Source organism: Salvia hispanica, chromosome 6 (assembly GCF_023119035.1).
Source record: "Salvia hispanica cultivar TCC Black 2014 chromosome 6, UniMelb_Shisp_WGS_1.0, whole genome shotgun sequence".
Lineage (NCBI taxonomy): Eukaryota > Viridiplantae > Streptophyta > Magnoliopsida > Lamiales > Lamiaceae > Salvia > Salvia hispanica.
The window spans coordinates 24,543,073-24,551,964 of NC_062970.1; the positions used below are offsets into that span (position 1 = coordinate 24,543,073).

Genomic DNA, 8,892 nt, shown 5'->3' on the forward strand with positions numbered 1-8,892 from the left:
ATCCAAATTAACCAATACTACATTGTAGTTAAAGGGATTATGTTCAAGTTAATCTAAGACTGAGTCTTACGACACTCTTAGACCCATGAACTTGTTGTGTTCCAGTGGAACGCTCCCACTACGATATGGTTCTTACAATCTTAGGTACCTGAAGTTGATTTTATTAGTGCAAAAGTTTCTAATGGTATGACTTCTTGGTAATGTGGAAAATCCGATATCTCTTTCTTTATTTTGAGAGTTATCACGCTGTTAGGCTTGTAGTTCATCTCTTGATCTTCATACAAGAATTATATCTTTGAATATTACAGAACTTATAACCTTGCATCATTTGGGACAAACCTTAAAACATGCCTCAGTACTCAACTCCAATTTCTTGGACACTTTTCCAACACGTGTTGGAACAACATTACACCTTGAGATGTGCTAGACTAGAGACACTCTAGTCCACAACTCGTGTTTTGTAGAAGGTACTGATGTTGGTAGTTTCCTTCGATTCCTTCTTACATAACCATCTCATTCATTAGATGAATGCTTGGATTCGTTAATGGAGATTAGACTCCCACTACTGATCATAACCCTTTGCTCGTCTCCTTATGGTGTAAACCATTGAGACTTGCTAGTCTTTCTATGTTGCACTTCTATAAGTATTCTGAATCTCTTGAAAAATCAAATGATTCTAACTCATAGTGCATCAAATAGACTTTCTCAACTCTCAAGCTATTTAACGAAATGTTAAAATCTTGATAGTCTAGATCAGTTCAAACAATTTCTAAGTATTTTCTTGGCCTTAAGGCTAAGAGCCATAAATACTTTATCATTCAATGATTAAGAAGTTGATGTGTTTTTGAATACTCAACCTTGTCGCACTTATATTATTTTAATACTATGATGCCTTAAGCATCAACCATAAAACAATAGTTGAGCATTAATAGCTCCCACTGCAACAAAAACCTAACTGGATCAAGATCTCTTACTTAGAAGTTGCATTGTCATGTAAGTCATTGTCCTTCTATAAAATAGGTCAATCCAACTCACAAAGCATCTTTTCTCGCTTTAAACAAACTTCGATGACAATCCAGGCTCTCCCATTTCCATATCTAGTCTTTTGTTCAAATGAACTAGGACTTAAGAAAAATGCAGCCTTTATGAATTCGTCATCTATCATGTTACTTTCCTCTAACAATAACATAACGACTATTATTCTGAAGATTTTCTACTTTTAAGTTAAACCTTCTTATAGTCATTTCTTGTTACTTTAGGCGATGACTTGTGTCAAAAACTATTTGAGTGATCAAAAGATCCTCAAAACATTCTGTCACTCTAGGATATTCCAATCGAATCATCTTGACAGATTCTATTGATATCCATCTTTCATCGTCATTAACCAAGACTTGTCGAGCTACTTAAAGGAAAATAGCTTGACCTTATTCCTCAAAGAGCTTGTCAAGTACATGCATAATGCATTCTCGAACATTCTTCGTGGAATTATGTCGAGGAAATGGAGGACATGAATCATTGAGTATAAACTCCAAGCTTTCAGCGATGAGAATTTTATCCATTTTCGTTTCCGGTCTACATAATTTAGGCATTCGAGTTTACTTTCTTTAAGGATCGCAGACAAATATTAAATGACATAATGAAGATTTGGCAAATAAACTTATTATCACATACTCATGCTCAATACATAATCACAAATAACCACAAAACAATTATGTATCTTACAACAACAAAATTAAAAAATTGTATCCTCCAAAGGAGGTTAATACGCATTAAAATTTTGACAATTTTACTGGTCACAACACCGACGAATAGTCCAGAGACCACAAGACATGGCATGGCCGCCTAATGTTGCCTAAGCACGACCATCAGATTTAGCATTACAGAATTTTATTTCTACAACACACTCCCATGACAATGTTCATGTGCTGATAACAAAACCAAGCTATCTCATAAATTCTGATTGAACCCTGAAACTCGCAGTTCCTTAGGATTATTGTCCCTACAAAGCAGGTGGCAATAATATTGGGAACCACTTTCTAGTTCATTCTATTTATTGTGTGAGAAGTCCGCCCTTATGAACTTACTGTTTTCGTAGGATTATTGTCCCTACAAAGCAGGTGGCAATAATATTAGAAAATCAGCTTCACAAAATTTGGCAGTCCAACCGATGGAGACCATATACAACGCACTTGTTGTAATCATCACTTAGATATTTTGTATGGTTTTTGCATAATTATCACATAAGCAGATAAAACAGATAATCCACTTAAAATAGATAAACACCAAATAAACAGATAAATCCATTTAATGCATGGCATTTAAACACACCGGATAATTATCGACAATTATTTAATCTAGTCAAGGGAGAATCAATTAAATAATTAAGTTTTATATTGGATAATAATTATCCAATTTATTTAGGATTTATCAAGATAGAGTTAACTATCTAAATCCATTTAGGATTATTCAAGATTTTATTTCGATAAAATCAAATCCTACAATTCAAGATAACGTTGATCTAGGATTATCATTATTTAAATCGTATTAGGATATTACTAGATAGAAACATTTCCATCATAATCCTTAAGATAAATAAAATCCAATCAACCAAGATTTATACAGATCTTAATTCTATTTAGAATAGACACCTAGAATATATCAAACATTACTTAGGATTTCTTAGATAAATAAATTTATCTAAATCCAATTAAATAAGAATTTTCTTATATATCATTAACATCCTAATCTATCTAGGATATAAATCCAAAAGATAATGATAAATTGGATTAATACTTATTTTAATCCATCTAAGATTTGTCTTAATAGAATTAAATCTATTCAAATCTATAGGATAAAATAAATTAATATAAATGTTTATCCTAATTCATCTAGGATTTATCTTGGAATAAATCCAAAAAAATCCATAGAATAAGATAATATTATATTATAATCATTCAAATCTATCCAAGATTTATCTAGGAACAAATCCATATAAATCTATATGATAAGAATAAAATATTATATTATCACTATCCAAATCCTTCTAGAATTTATCTATGAATAAATTCATATAAACTCATAGGATAAGAATAAAATAATAATATTATTATCTAAATCCAACTAGGATATAGATAAAAAAAATTAGATTGTCATTATCCAAATTTAACTAGGATTCATCTAGGAATTAGATCCCTATAAATCCATAAAATAAGGATAAAATCTATAATTAATCCATGATTTAATACAAAATCAAATCTTATATAATATATAAAATCCACAATATATATTCAAATCTTAATTCTAAATTAATCTTGAATTATTTCCAAAATTAATCCCAGGGTTAAGAACCCTAATTATTTTTGGAAAGCGAAGTCACGGAATGAAGCGTTGTGACGTCGCTCCCACTGAAATCCACAGCCGCCGCCACGTTTCCGGCAGCCCGTGCCTCGCCGGCACTGTTGCACGATGACACCTAGCCTCCACGTTGCTGTCCGTCTGCTCGTGAGGACGCACCTGCCGCTGTTGCAAGTGTGACAACGTCGCTGCTGCCGCTGCGTCGTTCTCGTCACGGCTGCTGCCCGTCCAACAGCCGCTGCTCTTGCCTGCAGCCGCTACTGGTGCAACTGAATCATCATCGCGGTAGTTGATGAACTCCGCCTCGAATTGAATCATCAAGTCTCCAATTGATCACGTAAGGCCAAACGTAATGAATTCTTGCGGCAATTGGAATCAGTTGATTCAAATTGCATATATACATGTAATAACATATTTAAACTAATAATCACGCCCTTGTGAATATAACAAAAAAAAAAATGGCTCTGATACCAATTGTTGGGGTTTGATGCCCCTTGCACAACGGGAAGACTTGTACAAAACAAATAAATCAGATAAGGATCTATTTGACCGATTATGCGATTTATTTATTATTCACAGAGTGATAAAACTCCAACTGGCCAGTTTTCCGAATAATAAAACCTTGTTCGAGCTCCTCTTGAGGACATTATCAAACGAGACTCACCTCGCGCACGATTCAACATAATAGCAATCCTAGCACCGCTAGATATTAATCACCACTACCCAATATATCAGGATCATTGGGTTGCGAAAAACCCGAACCATTTGATAAGTCAAAGTAGTGCATAATCAATACCGTATGCTCAATGCTAACATATGTAGATTAAGAAATAGTATTTTATCAAGACCTAGTCTTTCAGTATATAGCATAAAGACACGTCTTGCTGTTAGATCCGTTTAGTGCTATACCACACCAATGTCATCTTATTTCAGTAAGGCTTAGAAATATGCGGAATGACAATGCAACCTTTCACGATAGGTAGCCAAAGCCTATCAAGGTTGTGAAATTCTTCTTTTTCTTTTGCAAAGCATTGCATAGATCCGACCGTGTTACCTTAAAGTGGAAGCCGCCCACAACCAGTCTACTAAGCAAAAGACTTAGGCTTTGTTTGCTTCTTATACATTTAAATGTTTATAAAACATCTTATAAATGCACAAGCAAACACAATGTAATAATAATAGTGATTCTATTCGTGTGAGAGTGTTCGAATAATACTGAATCGGGTTAAAAGTGGATTGTAGAGTTTTACTTATACAAGCAAGATTCTATTCGCGCGAAACTTGCTCGAAACATGCTTTTCAGTATACCAAACCTAACAATCCCCCACTTATACTCAAAACATGCTTTCGAGCATACCCACTGCCAAAAACTCTCCCACTTATACTCAAAGTAGGTCTTTGTACTAGATATATCTAACTACCATTCATTTCACTAAGTGAAAGAAAAATCTGCTTGGTTGTTCTTTGATAATATCTTTTTCATCATAATGTCTTTGTTGCGTACTTGATCTTTAATTAATTTCATCTCCATATGTGATTGCTTAGCTTAATAAACTCGTGTGTCCCTTGAGTTAGCCTTCACTAGTGTAATAAAAAAATAATACTCATAGGCATACTCAAACTTACGATTAAAGCTATTAGGAAGATATTCCTAAGGTAAACACATATTCAGAGGATGACTTACTCGATCACTGATTAGTCATAAAACTAAGACAGTGTAACCCCAAGGACATTACATGAATGACTGGTAAACTAGAATATAGTTACCAGTCTTTCTCAAGCACTAGGGTATATTTATTACAAGTAATATTGAACTCTCCCCATCCAAATCCGAAATTACAAGTAATCCGGGTTTCCACTTTATTTATTATTTATTTCTCGCGCTTAAGATATAAATGTCCATTAATTAATTAATGTCTGCTATTGACTTAATTAATTAATATCTTATTAATTCCAAGAATGGACTTAGCAAGAAACATTTATTTATCATTCACAGAGTGATAAAACTCCAACTGGCCAGTGTTCCGAATAATAAAACCTTGTTCGAGCTCCTCTTGAGGATATTATCAAACGAGACTCACCCCGCACACGATTCAACATAATAGCAATCCTAGCATCGCTAGATATTAATCACCACTACCCAATATATCAGGATCATTGGGTTGCGAAAAACCCGAACCATTTGATAAGTCAAAGTAGTGCATAATCAATACCGTATGCTCAATGCTAACATATGTAGATTAAGAAATAGTATTTTATCAAGACCTAGTCTTTCAGTATATAGCATAAAGACACGTCTTGCTGTTAGATCCGTTTAGTGCTATACCACACCAATGTCATCTTATGTAATACCCGCACCCTTACTTTTCTTTTCCCTCGCCTTTTTAATATCGAACTAAGGATGTGAAGTTCCCCGTTCATGAAGAATTAATGAAACTCGAGCTTTTGTTGTGAATTTTAAAACTTTTAGTTACAAGTAAAAGCTAAGTAAATCAATTGAACTAAGAATTGGAAATTTACATTGTAGAATATCATGAATTTTCGAATAACATTTCTAAAACAATAAACGAACAATTAATGTCAAAAATACTACAATATGTGGATCGAGGCTTCAAAGAAAGAAAACAAAGAAAATAAAATTTAGATGCTTTTCGGGCCTTCCCCCTCAGGCCCAAATCGTGGCCCGTTTGAGCAACCCATCGGCCGAACGGCGGGCCGAGTCCGAGAACATCAAAGCAGCCAAGGTGACCCACCTGCAATATGAGATAAAGCCTTAAGTTTCAGCTAGGGAACAGGAGGTTAAATGGAGTTTTGTTTAAGGAATTGAGACAATCCTACCTTAGTGATAGAGGACTAAGGACCTATCCAAATGAGGAAAGCCAAATCTGCCTTTATATCTTAGTCACAAACCACCAAAGTGAGTAAATGAGAAGTCCTCTGTCCTTAGCAAAACACCAAGTTCCTTCAAACAAGAGTAGTGGAGATCAAGGAAGTGAGAGATTTCCTGCAGCTTGCAAACAAATAAAGTTATGAACCAAAGTACTATGAGAGCATGTGAGAACAAGTTAAATTAATTAGTCAAACTCTAGTACTCCAAGTAGCACCAAAATGTGTCAAGTAAAAGGCTGCTTTGGGGATCAAGAACAAGAGATATGCTGGGCAATAAACCAAACAAGGTCAGCCTCATTAACTCCCCTAAGGTACACAAAATCAGCCTATAAAACAAGGGCCTCCACACCACATTCGAACTCCCTCCCACACTTCTCAAAATAATCAGCAAAATTTAGAGAGAGTTAGAAAGCTTGGTGCCTTAGGAGCTGATCTCAAGCAGCAACAAGGGCAGCCTCATTTCTTCACTACATCAAGAGGTAAACACCCAACACCCCAACACCTTATCTGCATCATGTTTAGATCAATCACCACATAGCACGAGTGTTAACTATACTAAATCCAGCCTCACATCAAGTATCGAGCTATAATAATCAAGGGACCAACATTTCTTAACCAAACTCATAGGATAACTGCAGATTAGTAAAGCCCCAGTAGAACTCCAACTCTTAGAATCATAGAAACAACTTTTAACATAGCAAGATAAACTTTTCAAGCTCATTCCAGTGAGTTGAGCTCCACAATCAAGTCTTTAATCACATAGCTACTGCCCCAAAACTCGAGCTAAATAGACCAAGCTTTAGACTGAAAAAAAAAGAGAGAGGAACTTAGCTTCAAGGCCGACCGACGGCGGCGGCGGCGGCGCTGGTCTGCAAAGCGAGCCGAACGGCGTCAGCTTCAGACAGAAATGGCAGTGACGGCGCTGAGTCGCCGTGAAAGGATGGGAGGCAGCAGCGGCGATCCGCGATGACGGCGATAGAGGATTCGTCGGAAAAAGCCAGGAGAACGCCGGAGGCAGGGAGAGAGAGAGGCGACGCCTCTTTCCTGTCGGCGACTCCGCCAGTGAAGGATGAAACGACGATGGAACGGGAGGGCGCGACGGAGATGCCGAGGGCACCGCCGCGACTCAAATTGAGAGCGTCTCACGGAGCCGCGACGACAGCTCCGCCTTCCTGAGCTCACGGCCGGCGTCGACGCCGGTTTCGGAAGGCGGTGGGGATGAGACGAGAGATTTTGAGAAGGAGGCTATGGTTTCCTGTTGATTTGGGAATTTTGTTTTAAGGAGAGAGAGAGAGGCCGATGGGTTATGTGAAGAGTTTTGGGCTTCTCTTCTTTTATTTTGTTTGGGCCTCAATTAAATTAATAAGATGGGCTGGTGATGTAGGTATTAAATTGAGCCTCTAATTAATTTGAAGTAGGTATGAAGAACCTAATTAAGTCATGGGCCTTTCGAAGTTATGGACTTAATAATTAATAGTCCGCAAATTAATTCTACGAAGATAAGTCTAATTTTTCCGGAAATTAGCAAGAGTGCTCAAATGATTAATTTTAAGAAATTACGATACGCTAACGATGAATAGACCTCGAGCCAAATTTTTAGTACTTAAATGAATGGCTTAGGAGGTAACACCCTCAAGTTAAGCGAATAATTTTTCTAATTTAATTAAATCTACTGATTTAATTAATATTCAAGAATTCTAGAACTCTTCTAGAAAATTTAAAGGAAGAATAAAATGATCACGCACTTAGGATGCATCCATGTTTAAGCTTAATGGATATCTCCAAAATCTAATTAAGTATCATTTTATTTCCTAAAGGGACGTCTTCGAACGTCATCTAAGACCAAGTTAAGGAAATTTCGGAAGGAGCTTTAGCTTTTGAGGTGGGCATTCTTTCAAAACGTGATTTCAGTATGAAAATGTGAATCTTTGCTCAAGTATATTGTCATGCCATGTTTTGTTTTATGATTACCTATCTGCTTGGCTATGCCAATTTAGTTAAATCGAATTCGGGTCCCAGTAGGGCCGCAAACCCTACTCGGACTAGTGTACACATGAGGGGACCGTGAGCTAACAAAGGAGTTGGCCGGTCCAGTGACCGTCGTGGAATGTGGCCACATTCCCGGTTCACATCAGTTTCAGATATGGTATATCTATGTTATGTGATTGCGCAATCAAATCTTTACTAAAGGAAAAGTATTTTAGTGACTCGGGTCTTTTAAGTAAAACCCCGTGATCACTCAACTGTGGCATTGACAATTAAAGATAGAACCATTTTTGGCAATGTGCCCACTGAGTATATCAAATACTCAGCCCTGCATGTTATTTTCAAATGTGCAGGTTGAACGTGGACGAGCAGGCGAAGGTGTTGGGACAAGCTTTTTAAATAAGTAGTTAGGTAGCCCAAAGTAGCATGTCTTCATACGTGCTATTTTGTCTTGGACTCTTCCGCTGCAAATCTAGAGTTATGTGCTAGAAAGCTATGAACTTAGTCTTGATACTCTGAACACGTTTTGACTATGTACCCATATGCCTTTGATACTATTGATTTAAGTGATTTCATCCTTTTATTGTTGTCCCTTGATTACTGAGAATTGTTTAGTCGCGAAATAGCTACGCTCACTATCACTAGGGAGTTGTGGTCGTGACA

At 36.6% G+C, this 8,892-nt stretch overlaps 2 long non-coding RNA genes across 2 annotated transcripts; one reads left to right on the forward strand and one right to left on the reverse strand.

Annotated features, from left to right (window-relative positions):
* Positions 1 to 5,838: 5,838 nt before the first annotated feature.
* Positions 5,839 to 7,553, reverse strand: LOC125193374. Its single transcript, XR_007171569.1, has 2 exons — positions 6,193 to 7,553; positions 5,839 to 6,107 (listed from the first exon to the last, which is right to left on the reverse strand). It is a non-coding gene; the product is annotated as an uncharacterized LOC125193374 (long non-coding RNA).
* A 505-nt stretch (positions 7,554 to 8,058) lies between these two features.
* On the forward strand, positions 8,059 to 8,806 carry LOC125193044. The gene is made up of 2 exons (XR_007171521.1): positions 8,059 to 8,125; positions 8,583 to 8,806. It is a non-coding gene; the product is annotated as an uncharacterized LOC125193044 (long non-coding RNA).
* The last annotated feature ends 86 nt before the right edge of the window (positions 8,807 to 8,892 follow it).